Genomic DNA, 15,430 nt, shown 5'->3' with positions numbered 1-15,430 from the left:
CGCCCGAAATAGGTCTGAAAACAGTGCGTGTGAACATACCCTAATTCCAATGCAGAATTTGTTGCAGAGATACTCGTCCACACGTAACGGAATTGCTGCGTATTTTCCATTCGGAATTGCGGACGGAAAATACGCAGCAGAATACAGTAGCAGCAAAATCGGATTTAACAAATGTCATACACAAGCTGCGTAAAAATTCAGAGCAGAAATTGACCTGCGATGCACACGACGGTATTTTTCATCAGTAATTACGGACCCATTCATTTCTATTGGCCACGGACACCTTTCAGTATTTTTACGGATGGGTGTCCGTGCTGAAAAAATGATAGAGCCCGTCCTATTCTTGTCAGTAATTACGGCACGGACTCTCCCAGAGAAGTCTATGGGCGCTTCCGTAAATACGGACGGCTACTGATGTGCATCCATATACCGTCCGTATTTACGGAAGCATTGCTAGGCAACATGTTGATGACATCATTTGCAGCCTCCCTCTTTTTTTTACGGATCCGTATTTTGGGATAGATGAAAGTACGGTCGTGTGCATGGGGCCTAACTGTTGCAGTTTTTTTGGGTAATTTTACGCCATGTGTAAATCCACCATAAAAACGACAACGGGAGCGGGCACAGCGGCCGGTCCAGTTTCCTAAGCAACCATACGATACCAGGAGCCTCTCGTAGGCCGAATTCAGGCGACTGTAGCATACGTCCGTCACTCCGTGTGAAGGGTCCGATGAAAGATAAAACATGTCCTATTTTGTTCCATTTTCACGGATCCCTCCATCTATGGGGATCCGTGAAAACGGGACTCGCACGGGAGCAACTCGGACGTGAAAAATGGCAGTTTTTCACGTCCGAGTTTTCTCACTTTCGTCTGAATTCGGGATAATGAGAAGGATAATTGCAGCAGGGTCTTCCAGTATCATATGGTTTCCCAGACGACAGACAGTCCGCCCCCCCCCCCCCCCTGCGTCTGTCGCTGTCACTTTCGGCAGGAGACGTGGCCGCCATCATCACCGGGCACTATACATTTATATTACTGTATATATACAATATATTGTGGTTCCTACAATGCCAGTAGTGAGAAGGATGACGTTCCATGACTTTAGCAGTTATTTGCGAGGGCGCTAATTCCGGTAATGTACCAACAAACTGACAGCGTCCATTTTATTACCCCAAATAAACCTGACACGTGACCGCAGATCAACACCTGAATGTTGTCTGTTTCTCACTTTAACAACTTGAAAGTCGCCTTGAAGTTTTTTCTAGTGGAATGCCAGAAATTTGTTACTACAATTACAGAATCCAACCCCTATTATCACTATCACCCCTATCATCCGCTCCCTCCTACTGTATGGCTAAACCTGTTCATATACCGTACAAAAAATAACTGCTCAACCCACATCTATGTCCCCCATAAACATGCGTGTTCGCCACTGCTGAATGTGCACATTATAGGGGTGGAGATAAGCGGCCGGCATGTACCTATGTTGACGCTGATCTCCCAGGGTAAAAGTACTCATAGGTTTAAATCCAACCCGCTTGTCTCCTGTTTCCCAGCACAGAAGCAATATAGGGGCAGTAAATATTTCCCATAGATTAGATTGCCCTCAGGGTTTTGTAGGGTCCGTCAACAAATATCTAATATGTAAGATCCGCCCAAAGCGGTTGGTTTTATAGAAATCAAGTGTAATTATTGTATAATCAGCAATCCTGCAACTTTCTTCTATACTTTTCTGTTCAATTCTTCATCATGTCAAAATCTCTGCTTGCTGTCAGTGAAAGTAATATGCATGTTTACATCCAGAGGCTAAAAACCTGTACAGACCTTATACTTCTCACAGCTGAGGGTTTGTTACAGTCTAAACAATCCTCAGTAGCACAGATTTCTGTCCTTATTCATGCGGCCAATCAAATGGTCCTTTGGGTTCTATGGTCCGGCGAACCGGCGGAGATGTGCCTGGTAAACAATGAAACAAGCGCCGCGGCCCCTTCAAACAGATTATCGGCGGGACCCATTTTAATCATTGTATGATGAAACGATCTCCAACTTTCTCATACATTTTGTGTATTTTAATCCTCCCCATTTTCAAGATCTCTGCATGCAGCCAATGAATGGAAACATTTAGCCTTATTGATCAAGACGCTCTAATATAAACACCTTGTTTTACAGAGTAGCTTCAAAAATGAAAGCTGCACTGTGATTAGTTGCTATGGGCGGCAAGGCTAGTTTTTCTGTTACGCCTTATTCACACAGTGCAGTTTTCGTGCCATTTTTTGGGTTCAGTTTTTGAAGCCATAACCAGGAGTGGATCATAAAGGGAGGGATAGTATATAGGAAAGATTCTACTTCTACTCTTTTTTTTATTATCCACCCCTGGTTGTGGCTTCAAAAACTGCACCAAAACGGCACTGTGTAAATAAGGGCTTTCTTCGCTGCGTTTTTGGCTTGTAAAAAAATACAGTGAAGTGAATTGAATGCACTTTTTAGCCTTTTTTGAGCGCCTTTTTTCGTAGTCACACATTTTTTTATGTGTTTTTTTATTTCCTTTAGAGACGCCAATGAGAAAACGCCTGGAAAAAAAACCGACAAACTGTGATGCAGCTAAAAATGCTAAAGCGCAATGCGGCCAATAACCACTGTTTTTTGCGAACGCAAAACAGACACGCTGGTCTGAATAAGGCCTTAGGGTATGTTCACACGAGGGCGTCCGTAACGGCTGAAATTACGGGGATGTTTCAGCCTGAAAACATCCCCGTAATTTCAGCCGTAACGGCATGTGCAGGCGCTTGAACGCCGCGTCCATTACGGACGTAATTTGCGCTGCAATTCATTGGAGTCAATGAATAACGGCTCCAATTACGGCTAAACAAGTGACAGGTCACTTCTTTGACGCGGGCGTCTATTTACGCGCCGTCTTTTGACAGCGGCGCGTAAATTACGCCTCGTGTGAACAGACAAACGTCTGCCCATTGCTTTCAATGGGCAGATGTTTGTCAGCGCTATTGAGGCGCTATTTTCGGACGTAATTTGGGGCAAAAACGCCCGAATTACGTCCGTAATTAGGGTGTGTGCACATACCCTTAGGCCTGATTTACACGAGCGTAATATACGCGCATGCGACGCGCGTGCTTTTCACGCGTGTCGTACGCACCTATATTACTCTATGGGGCAGTGCAGACGATGCGTGAATTTTGCGCTGCGCGAGCGCGTGGCGTAAAACTCATGACATGTTCTATAATCGTGCGTTTTTCGCGCATCACGCACCCATTGAAGTCAATGGGTGCGTGAAAACCACGCATGCCGCACGGAAGCACTTCCGTGCGAACTGCGTGATTCGTGCAAGAGCTGTCAAACTGAATGTAAACAGAAAAGCACCACTTTTCTGTTTACAAACATCCGAACGGAGTGACTTAGAGATGAGCGAACCGAACTTTACCGGGTTCGGCCGAACTCGTTTTGACCGAACCCGGCAGGAGACAGTCACTGTGCAGGGTGCTGAAAGAGTTAAACTGGTTCAGCACCCTGGACAGTGACTTCCGATTCCAATATACGTGAACGTGTCAAAAAAAAAAAAAGGTTCTGACTTACCGAGAACTCCCGGCTTCTTCCTCCAGTCTGACCTCCCGGGATGACAATTCAGTCCGTGACAGCTGCAGCCAATCACAAGCCAAGCACAGGCTGCAGCGGTCACATGGACTGCCTCATCATCCAGGGAGGTGGGGTCAGATGTCAAGAGAGGCGCGTCACCAAGGACGCGTCACCAAGGCAACGGCCGGGAAGTTCTCGGTAAGTACGAACCTCTTTTTTTTTAAACAGGTTACGCGATATGGTCATCGGAATGCACTGTCGAGGGTGCTGAAAGAGTTACTGCCGATCAGTTAACTCTTTCAGCACCATGGACAGTGACGGACGTCGACTAGCCTCATTTCTATGATGACGGCTGCGCGAAAATCACGCAGCCGCGCATCATACACGGATGACACACGGAGCTGTCAACTGCCTTTTGCGCACGCAAAACGCTGCTTTTTTTGCGCGCGCAAAACGCACACGCTCGTGTAAATGAGGCCTTAGGCTGGGTTCACACGTGGCGGAATTTCACTAGAATTCCGCTGCGGACACTCCGCAGCGTTAATCCGCAGCGGAGCCGTTTCTGCATTGACTTCCACTTCTATTTAGAAGTGTTCGTTTAGACGATGCGTAAAATTCCGCTGCGGAGCATAGGCTGCGGAGCGGAATTTGGTGTCCGCAGCATGCTCTGTCTGTTGCGGAGCAGTGGCGGACTCATGGCGGAATTTCTCCATTGACTTCAATGGAGATTCTAATTTCCGCAATGAAGTCCGCAGCTGTCATGCACATGTTATGTGTGCTGCGGATCCGTCTTGCTTTTTTAACTTGACATTTCTTCATTCTGGCTGGACCTATGTATTTCTAGGTCTACAGCCAGACTGAGGAAGTCAATGGGGCTCCCGTAATGACGGGAGCGTTGCTAGGAGACGTCTGTAAATAGTCACTGTCCAGGGTGCTGAAAGAGTTAAGCGATCGGCAGTAACTGTTTCTGCACCCGGGACAGTGACTACCGATCCCAATATACAGCAACCTGTAAAAAAATATAAGTTCCTACTTACCGAGAACTCCCTGCTTCTGTCTCCAGTCCGGCCTCCCAGGATGACGTTTCAGTGTAAGTGACGGCTGCAGCCAATCACAGGCTAATAACAGGCTGCAGCGGTCACATGGACTGCCGCGTCATGAGAGGGACGCGTCACCAAGACAACGGCCGGTAAGTATGAAATTCTTTTACTTTCACAAGGGAAAGTGCTGTCCCTTCTCTCTATCCTGCACTGATAGGGAGAAGGGAAGCACTTTTCCCGCAGTCCGCAGCAGCTAGTCCGCATCAATTTTCTGCACATTTTGTGCAGATCCGCAGCAGAATCTGCAACGCAGATTCTGTGCGGCATTGATGCGGACAGTTGCGGAGGAAATCCGCCGCGTGTGGTCATGCCCTTACACTCAGAGGCTAAAACCTTGTCCTCATCATGTGCTGATTGTACGGGTGTGTGGCTCGTTTCAAGAGAGTGCTCTGATACACTGTAACGAGCCGTCCAGTTGTGTGAGTAGCATATGATAGATCCAGTATGAGTTTTCAGCCTCTGGATGTAAATAATGAATGTTTCCATTCACTGACAACAAGCATAAGGCTTAAAAAAAAAAATTAAACACATTGTATACTGTATAATCCTATTATACAAAGAATAAACTTTCTTTACATAGAACCGGAAAACCCCTTTAAAGCAAAGCGATGGGCCCTGATGGACTGCGGTTATATAAACCTTCCTGGGGCCGATAATATTCCATCGCAAATTACATTTTTATTTTTTCCGGTGGAAATAATATTTCAAGGCCGCGTGCACATGACCGTAGCCTTTTTTACTGTCCGCGAATACGGATCCGTAGTCATCTGCAAGTCATCCGCATATCTGGCACGCTGTCCGCAAATATGGTCCGTAGTGCATCCGTATTTACGAATCCGCAACAAAAAAACTTTGAACGTTGAGGCGCCATTTTCTTGAGGAATCTCCTGACGTCGCCTAGCAACGCTTCTCCAATTACGGTCGGCTACGGATGCACATCCATAGCCGTCCGCAATTTTGCACGCGCCCATAGACTTCTATGGGCGAGTCTGTGCCGCATTTGCGGACAGGAATAGGACATGTTCTATATTTTGTGGATCATTTCTACGGCCCGGACACACATCCGTAAATTTACTGAAAGGTGTCCATGGTCCATAGAACTGAATGGGTCCGCAGATTATCCGTAGTTACGGATAAAAACTGCGCTTGTGTGCACGGGGCGTTAGGGTCATTAGTAAATGTCCTTACAAGACACTCTCACTATTAGGCTATGTTCACACGGAGTATTTTGCCGAGTTTTTTGACGCGGAAACCGCGTCGCAAAACTCGGCAAAAACGGCCCGAGAACGCCTCCAATTGATTTCAATGGGAGGCGTCGGCGTCTTCTTCCCGCGAGCAGTAAAACTGCCTCGCGGGAAAAAGAAGCGACATGCCCTATCTTCGGGCGCTTCCGCCTCTGACCTCCCATTGACTTCAATGGGAAGCAGAGAAAGCGTATTTCGCGCTGTTTTATGCCCGCGGCGCTCAATGGCCGCGGGCGAAAAACGGCGCGAAAATCGCCACGAAAATCCAAACGGAATTTTGAGGCAGATATTCCTCCCCCAAAATACTCCGTGTGAACATAGCCTTACAGAGCGGTACATGGGAAAGCCGATCTGTTCACAGCCCCTCCTAAACCCCTTTCATACATTTCCTCCCCCTCGTTTCTGGGTTTTGTGTTCCTCGGCTGATTGAGATGTCTTGATCTGCACAAAGTTCTTTGTGTGAAGTTTCCACCAATTAATTTTCCCAGGGTCAGCGCGGGAATGTTGGTGTCAGGTACAATAATTTTACCAGCGATGTATTATACAATCAGCTAATCCCAGGCCTTTACGGAGCGCTATACGTATAATGATAAGACTGGAGCGCGGCTGCTGATTGTTCTTTTCTTATTCATTCCCGTTCGTCGCTTCGTTACAGACCCTGATTCTGCCAGAACTCTTGTTTTACAGTAATTATGTCTAATCAGCCGGATTTAATAAGGTGCAATCATTCTGTAATCAGTTCGAGACGCCGGCCGGTTTACGTCTGTCTATAAAATATTGAAATAAAGCAGAAAATGCAGGAATTATGTTATTTAGGTTTGCACTCATATAAGGATGATGAAGGTATATACTGTATATAAAGAACGGCACCGCAGTCCAGAGCCCACATCTGATTTCTTTCTTTCCTGTTGCTTATATAGAGGCGACATATTTCATAGCGCTGTACAGAGATTGTCGTCACTCATATCCCTCACATATATACTAGGGATAGATATATTGTATAGATATATTTTTGGGGTGTGGAAGGAAACTAGAGAGCCCGGGGGACACCTACGCAAACACAAGGAGAACATACAAACTCCATGCAGATGGAATCACTTGGTTGGATTGGAATGTCTTATCTACATACAAGAATAGTCAAGTAACCAGAGCCAGATCATGGGGAGGCCCTGGGCAAGATGATTGTGGGCCCTCTTCTACTTTTCTTGGAAGGAGATAAACAGAACATTTTTGGAAAATCAGCCTAATAACAAACACTATGCACCAATAATAACGTCAATCAGTGCCCAAATAATATCACCATCATAGCATGCCCAAATAATAGTGCCATACAGTGCCTAATAAGCATCTGTACAATACTGTGGTAGAGTGCTGACAACTGGCTCAATTCTTGCTGTACACTGATGAGGCTCCAGACATGTTGGCCTTGGTCCCCCTGGATATGGATGCCTGATTTAAGGCTATGCTTGGTGGCCTTGGGTTGGAGGAGGCCCAGGGACAAGTGCCGCATTTGCCTCTCCTATAATGCCGTCCTGCAAGTATTAGTGCGCTGCAGTGGACCTTTAGACCTCCTTCACACATACAGGTTTTTTTCTGGCATTTTAAATTGCATGAAAACATGTCGGTAAAAATTCCAGCGTTTTGTAAAATGTAACAGAGGTTTTTATGGCATTTTTAGTAGCGTTTTTCATTTAGGGTCCTTTTGTACGTGCTTTTTTTCTGGTGTTTTTGAAGTCCTATAGAGAAGCCTATAGGTAAAACGTCATACCCAGAGCATGCTATGTTTAGGAAAAAAACACCTCTGACACCAAAATTGCCTCAAAAACTCCACAAAGAAAATCACAGTATAAAATATGGAATTCTATTGACAGCAATCCCCATATTTACCTCTATTATCGGAAACGCTCGCTGTACAAGCCGGAGTGATCTGATAAGAAGCTCGCTCGCTTTTTTTTACTGTTGCCTTGCAGATTGTTCAGCAGAATCAGCACAAGACGAGTAATTATACGGATGTACAGCTACATTTTATGCAGATTTTAACAGAACGTAAATTGCTGTTCGAAGGCCGAGTTTTCCTTTAAACTGCAGCATGTCAGTGTAATGAGTCCACAATGCAAATATTCTATGAAAGTGACTGTAGAATAGAGCAAATCACCGCCACCATAGAAACAACCTACGTGCGTGTATACATTGATCGAGCGATGCGTAATGATCACTGAGATAACAGGAGGATATCCGCTCCTTCATTTACTGCAACTTTTTGATGTCTTATAGAACTTGGAGGAACACTGTCGGTATCTCGGCTGCTCTGTAGAGCTTCATTTGCATGCAGAGAGCTCATTAAACATTTTAATTGCTATTTCCCTTTAATTAACACAGTATGAGAGCGCGCTCCCCCTCTGGAGATAAAGCTCCCCCAATTTATTATCACTTAATTGATTTTCACAGTATTTTCCATTCTTCTTTGTTCCACGTGAGTCCAGATTCACATTCTGCCTGCCTCGGGGCTAGGAATCCTCTTGTCGCTGGTGGAGATGGGAAGATGGGGATGGGTATCAATAGCAACCACTGGAAGGTGAATAGCCGGTATTATCTAGTTGTGCACAGGTGTATAATTGCAATAGTTTGTCTGTTCCAACCCTATAAGTGCCCACGGGACACTGGTCTACTGTTTCATAGTGGCTGACACTAGGTGGTTTTATACCTAGGCATCTAACAGCATGTAAATACACATAGAATATGAACTTCTCACCTAGAACAAGTGTTCTCCTACCAGCTCTTATCTTATCTGAACTGTCAGTTTAGAAATATGATGTAGCACATATGTATGTCCTCCATTGTTTAGTTATTACACTGCCAGGTGGATGTAACTGACCAATAAAGTCACCCTTGGTTGGGTTATTATAATTCCCATTGGGTGTCATTTCCAATAAAGTCACCATAGGTTGGGTTATTATAATACCTGGTACGTGTTACTGGCCAATAAAGTCACTCTAGGATGTGTAAGTATAATACCTGGTGGGTGTAACTGGGCAATAAAATCAACATAGGTTGGGTTATTTTAATACCTGGTGGGTGTAACTGGCCAATAAAGTCACCGTAGGCCGGGTTATTATAATGCCTGGTGGGTGTAACTGGCCAATAAAGTCACTGTAGGTTGGATTATTATAATGCCTGGTGTGTTTAACTGGCCAATAAAGTCACTGTAGGTTGGGTTATTATAATACCTGGTTGGTGTAACTGGCCAATAAAGTCACCCTAGATTGGGTTATTATAATGCCTGGTGGGTGTAACTGGCCAATAAAGTCACCCTAGGTTGGGTTATTATAATATCTGGTGGATGTAACTGCCGAAGAAAGTCACCCTAGTGTGGGTTATCAACACATTTGATATTGCTTATCCATCGTGAAGGTATAGGAGGCACAGAAGGGAGTGAAGGGGCTCAAATGCCCCTTTGCTACACATATAAGGGGGGTGTACAGCGATATGATGGCAAATCGTGATAATTTCACAGTTATACAGTACATATAGTGTGAAGTTATTATACAAGTGATGGTTGGTTGGGGGCCTGGAATATATTTTGCATTGAGGATGGAGGGTGCCAAGCTCCGCCTCATCAACATGGAACATCCCCATTTTTTATTTATGTCAATCGCCCAATTAAGCATTACTGATTTCTTAAAATGTATCAGTTTAAATTATAGTGGTCATTTGCATATTGTGCTGGAAATGATCAGGGGGCCTGAAACTCTTGATCCCAGTCACTTTGGGGTTTACGTGTCCCACTGCGACAGATTCGTCAACCTAGTGGGAACTAATGTGAAAATCTTATCATAAACCTCTGATATCAGTTCTGAACCAGTGTCCCTGTTACGGCTGACGGCACAGACAGCAATATTGTCGGCAGCTGGGACTACTTTATGACATAGGCATGAAGGGAAAATATTTACAGTTTAAAATAGCTCTGCCCCAACAAATGTGAACTTGGGGGTCAATCTTAGTTGTAATTAAGCAGCCTGGGCTTTGACCATTACTAAGAGTCAGGTCAGTAGTGAAACCTGAGAGAACAGACGGACCCCGGGCTCAACAACTGTTACTTATTTTATACTGCATGGACAAGGAATGTGGCCTGAAATTTTTGTGCTGTCCCTTTAAGAGGTATACTAGGAGAGAATTCCTATATAGTGTAAAGACCAGGAATATTATAATAATTCATCACATGACAAGTGTTAAATGAACAGATTCACTGGTTCATTTTTCTTTGTCAATCACAAGAGTAAAGGTTTTCTAGGATCTTTCATTGACGGCCTATCCTTACGTGACCCTCAGGACCCCCGACAAGCATAAAAAAGGGACAGTAGCGCTCACTGGACTTTACATGGCCTATAAAGCTCCCAGCATTTTGGCTGGTGGCCGCATCTCTCTACTCCTCTCTCTTCCCCTGGTACAGGGTGCCATCTAACCCAAGGGCCAAGACTAGGCCTGGCCTGGAAGTTCCATTAGTGGACTCTAGGCCGCAGTTTCCTGCAGATTATATCAAAACAGAGGAGTAACTTGTAGCTCTTGGACCCCAATGCAAAATCTCTAACAGGGTCCCCCAACTACCATGTGCCATTTAAAATACTGGTGTATTTTTTGGTGGTCTTCGGGCCCCCTAAGCTACCAGGGCCCAGGTGCATCTGCTACCCCTGCAGTATAGCTGCGCCCCTGATTAAAAAAATGAAATTAGTTATTCGATGATTCCATGTGGTAGGAAATCTGGTCTGCATATGTTGCAATAACACCTTCCCCCACGGGGTGAATTTTTGGGAGGGGTTTCACAAAGCAAAAAACGGCCCGCAATACCCCAAAAGAGGAACATTCAGGGTCATCTTTATAGCTCATTACTTAGAATATGGACCCGTAGATTTCATATGAGAAATCCACCCCCTGTTCGGTGGATTCACCCCATGTATGACGCCCCTAATAGATGCAGGTCGCAGCTTCGGTGGTAACGCTGCGGTTTAAACATCTCGTAAATTCCTTCCAAACAAAGGATCCAAACGGCTACTCTGTTGTATCTACAATTTCTGTTAATTGCACATTTTCCGTATCAAGGTGATCAGCATCTGTTTATATTATGCCTGAGCCGGAGGGAGTCCCACCGAGGGGTTTGGGGAGCACAAATCCATCCATCTCATTAGCATTCTCATAAGCCCCGTCCTTTGTGGAACTGTGAATCTTGGATTTTTTTGGAACGAGCCATAAGTAGCATATGCGAGTTTAATGAATAAGTAATGTCAGCGGCTGCATCCCCTCTCATTGTGTCTGGTTTGTTTCCCTAATCATCAGAAAACACTGAATTCAGTCCAGAGTCAGGAAACAGCTATGAGTGATAGGTCTCTTGGCTTCTTCCCAGAATCCTTTGTTTCTTTGAAGCTCCTGCACAAAAAAATATAAGGTTTGGATTCCCAATTATCATCTTAAAGAGTCTCTGTCACCAGATTTTCAAACCCCTATCTCCTATTGCATGTGATCGGCGCTGCAATGTAGATTACAGTAACGTGTTTTGTTTTTTTTTTCAAAAACGAGCATTTTTGGCCAAGTTATGAGCATTTTTATATTTATGCAAATTAGCCTTTCTTAAGTACAACTGGGCGTGTTTAAAGTTATGTACAAGTGGGCGTGTATTGTGTGTGTACATCTGGGCGTTTTTACTTGTTTTACTAGCTGGGCGTTGTCAATAGAAGTGTATGATGCTGACGAATCAGCATCATCCACTTCTCTTCGTTACCACCCAGCTTCTGGCAGTGCACAGACACACAGCGTGTCCTCGAGAGATCACGCTGTGACGTCACTTCCTGCCCCAGGTCCTGCATCGTGTTGGACGAGCGAGGACACATCGGCACCAGGCGACAGAGGCTACATCGACTTACCTGCAAACGCCGATGCTGCTGCAGAATGAACTGTAGCCTCTGTCGCCTGGTGCCGATGTGTCCTCGCTCGTCTGACACGATGCAGGACCTGGGGCAGGAAGTGACGTCACAGTGTGATCTCTCGAGAACACGCTCTGTGTCTGCACTACCAGAAGCTGGGTGTTAACAAACAGAAGTGGATGCTGCTGATTCGTCAGCATCATACACTCCCATTCCCAACGCCCAGCTAGTAAAAGTAGTAAACGCGCCCCGATGTACGCACACAATACACGCCCAGTTGTACTTTTACTGTAAACACGCCCAGTTGTACTTTTGCAAGCCTCATTTGCATAAATACAAAAATGGTCATAACTTGGCCAAAAATGCTCGTTTTTTAAAAATAAAAACGTTACTGTAATCTACATTGCAGCGCCGATCTGCTGCAATAGCAGATAGGGGTTGCAAAATCTGGTGACAGAGCCTCTTTAAGAAAGGCTCATTTGCATAAATATAAAAATGCTCATAACTTGGCCAAAAATGCTTGTTTTTGAAAAAAAAAAACGTTACTGTAATCTACATTGCAGCGCCGATCTGCTGCAATACGAGATAGGGGTTTGAAAATCTGGTGACAGAGCCTCTTTAAGGAGATTTTGTCCCTAAAACTTTAAATACTTGTCTTCCGTCAAGTTTTCAAAAAGTCTATTCAATACATTTTTTGTGATTTTTGGAAAGTTGGGTGAGTACCAATATGGCCGATATTACAGCTCATTAAAGGGTTGTCGTCCGCCTTTTCAAAAGCTCCTAAATGGAAAGCCTAATCCCTAATACGTTGCTCCCATTTTATTGCTACTGAGAATCTAGAAAAGCAGTTTGATTACCTTTGGGGCTGATTTATTGATGGGCATATTGGTTGTCACCCAGGGAAACGTAAGGTACAGCCAAAGAGAGGACGACTATAGGATTTATATTGACTGGTGATTTTTTATGTTTGGAGGAAATGTGCCATATCTGTCAATCAGGGGTGGATTATAGGGAGAACCAAAGGGGCAAATGCCCCTAGGGCCTCTACTGTCTAGGATCCTCCGCCGCCTTCCATATTTTGCTTTTGCTATTATTGCACCTGTCAGCTGGCACTATCATAACGTGGGACTGTGTTCTTATAATTTTGATCTCCCACCCAGTCTGACATCGGACCTGGAGATAAGCAAGTGCACAATGGGCAGCACAATTGCAAAGGGACATGTACGATGCCCGGAGAGTATTGTGCCCTAGTAATTCGAATAGGACCCGTACACGATACTCACCGGGCATTGTATGGTGGCCTGGCAACAGGACCCCCCAGCATGTAATTGTATATCTCCATGCCCGACGTCCGATCCAGCCGAGCAGATCAGAAATGGAGAGACCCCCTAACAATCTAATGGGATGATTGGCCACTGGCTATGGGTCTATCGTACTACAGTAAATCAGGTCATAGATGATAAGATTTGTGTTATGGGGTTTCTTCGGCTGATATTGGTAGGGCACTGTCGCTGACATTATGGGGGCACTATAGCTGGTGATGGGACACTGTGTCAAGTATTATAGGGATACTGTGGCGGGTGTCATGGGTTCACTGTGACAATATTATGGGAACGCTGTGGCTGGTGTTATGGGGTTACTGCGACAATTATTATGGGGGCACTCTGGATGGTCTTATGAGGCAACTGTGACCTGTGTTATGAGGTCAGTTTGACTGATATTATTAGGGCACTATGGTTGATATTATGGAGGCACTATGGCTTGTGATTGGACATATATTATGGGGACACTGTGGCTGGTATCCTAGGACCTGATGTTAATATTATGGGAACGCCATGGCAGGTACTACGTGGCAATGTGGCTAATATTATGAGGGCACTGTGGCTGATATTATGCTGACATAGTGAATGATATTATGGGGGCACTGGGACTCATGTTATGGGATATAGTAGCTGATATTTTAGGGGCACTGCCATTATTTTTATGGGGCACCTTGGTTGGTATTACAGGAACAGGCAGGGGATTTGGCCCTCAAAGTTGCGTACTTCATTTTTGATGGGCCCTCCCCCCCCCCCCCCCATAGTGTCCGTCCCTGGCCGGTTTAGCACGTTGTAGGACATTTTAAGCACTTTACTAGTCATTTATCTCAGACCTCACTGACATAGTTGTTTTACAATTACTCGACTTGCTGTATTATTTAAAAGCCATAATATTACTAAATGTGTCATAAACACAAAGCTGTAACCGTGGGGGGTAGGAAATGTCAAAAAAGCTTTTTTTTCACCATCCCACCCCCCTTTCTGCAGACCAGCAAGCAATTAGGCAAGCCGGGTTATTAGGCAATAAAGTTGACAAAGCTCCGAGTCGTCCAAGATTAATTACATCCCGAAAATCTGAAGGAAGTAGCAGAGGAAATAGGAAAAAGCTACAGAAAAGATATTTTCTTTCAGAAGTCACCGGCTGGGGGCCTGATAACAAAAGCCTGAAAATGAGCAGGTTATCAGCCGAGGAAGTCCTCCGCTCATTATTTATACTGTGGGGTTAGGGCAGCCGGATTATTTTGCTTGCTGGGTGCCTTCCTAATAACTTCTGGGTCAAAACAATTCTGTATGACAGACAGAAACTCGTTTTTCTTATGTGGACCCATTTGTAAGCAGCAGTAATAGATTGTGCGCTGCAATGTCAGCCATTGTCCCCCATCGCCATTATGTTGGATGGCAGCCGGGGGGGCACGGGAAAAATAGATCTGGCTGCATGGGTTCAAGAGTTCAAAAAGCAAAGATTTATCCGACGAGGACAATGCTCATTTTATCTCAAATAATAAAAATATTATAATTTACACTCCGTTATATCAGGGGGCGCCGCCTGTTCTGGTCCGAGAAGCGCAATATTGCTCAAGTCGCTGAAAGTGGAAATGATACAGAAACATTCACATCCTGGTGTAGACAAAACATGACATCAGTCCCATGGTGGTCCTAACCCAAATGCATCTGCCACTGTCAAAGCCACGTCTGTGCCACTCCGCAGGGTCTGTTATAGCTGCTGGGGCAGTAGGTTAACTCTAGATGTGTCATATTCTCTCCTAAATTGCAGCACACACTCTATTGCCCCGCTTTAGCGGCACACTGTCCACCCCTCTTTGCAGCACACTCTCCAATGTCACCCCCTTTTGCAGCACACTCTCCAATGTCACCCCCTTTTGCAGCAGAATTTCCTATCGCCCCCTTTTGCAGCACATTCCCCTTTGTCCCCCTTTTTGCAGCATTCTCTCGTTTTTCACCCCAATTTGCAGCACAATCTCCAATGCTCCCCCCTTTTGCAGCATATTCCCTGTTGTCATCCCTTTTTGCAGCACTGTCATTTGTTACCCTCCTTTTGCAGCACATTTTCCTTTGTCTCTCCTTTTGCAGCACATTATACATTGTCACCCCCTTTTGCAGTAGAATTTCCTCTCACCCCCATATGCAGCACAATCTCCATTGCTCCCCGCATATTCCCCCGTTGTCATCCCTTTTTGCCGCACTTTTTCCATTGTCACCCCTTTTTGCCGCATTCTTTCCATTGTCATCCCTTTTTGACGCA

This window comes from Rhinoderma darwinii, chromosome 6, assembly GCF_050947455.1.
Source record: "Rhinoderma darwinii isolate aRhiDar2 chromosome 6, aRhiDar2.hap1, whole genome shotgun sequence".
Taxonomy (NCBI): domain Eukaryota; kingdom Metazoa; phylum Chordata; class Amphibia; order Anura; family Rhinodermatidae; genus Rhinoderma; species Rhinoderma darwinii.
Note: the sequence above shows the minus strand (reverse complement) of the source record.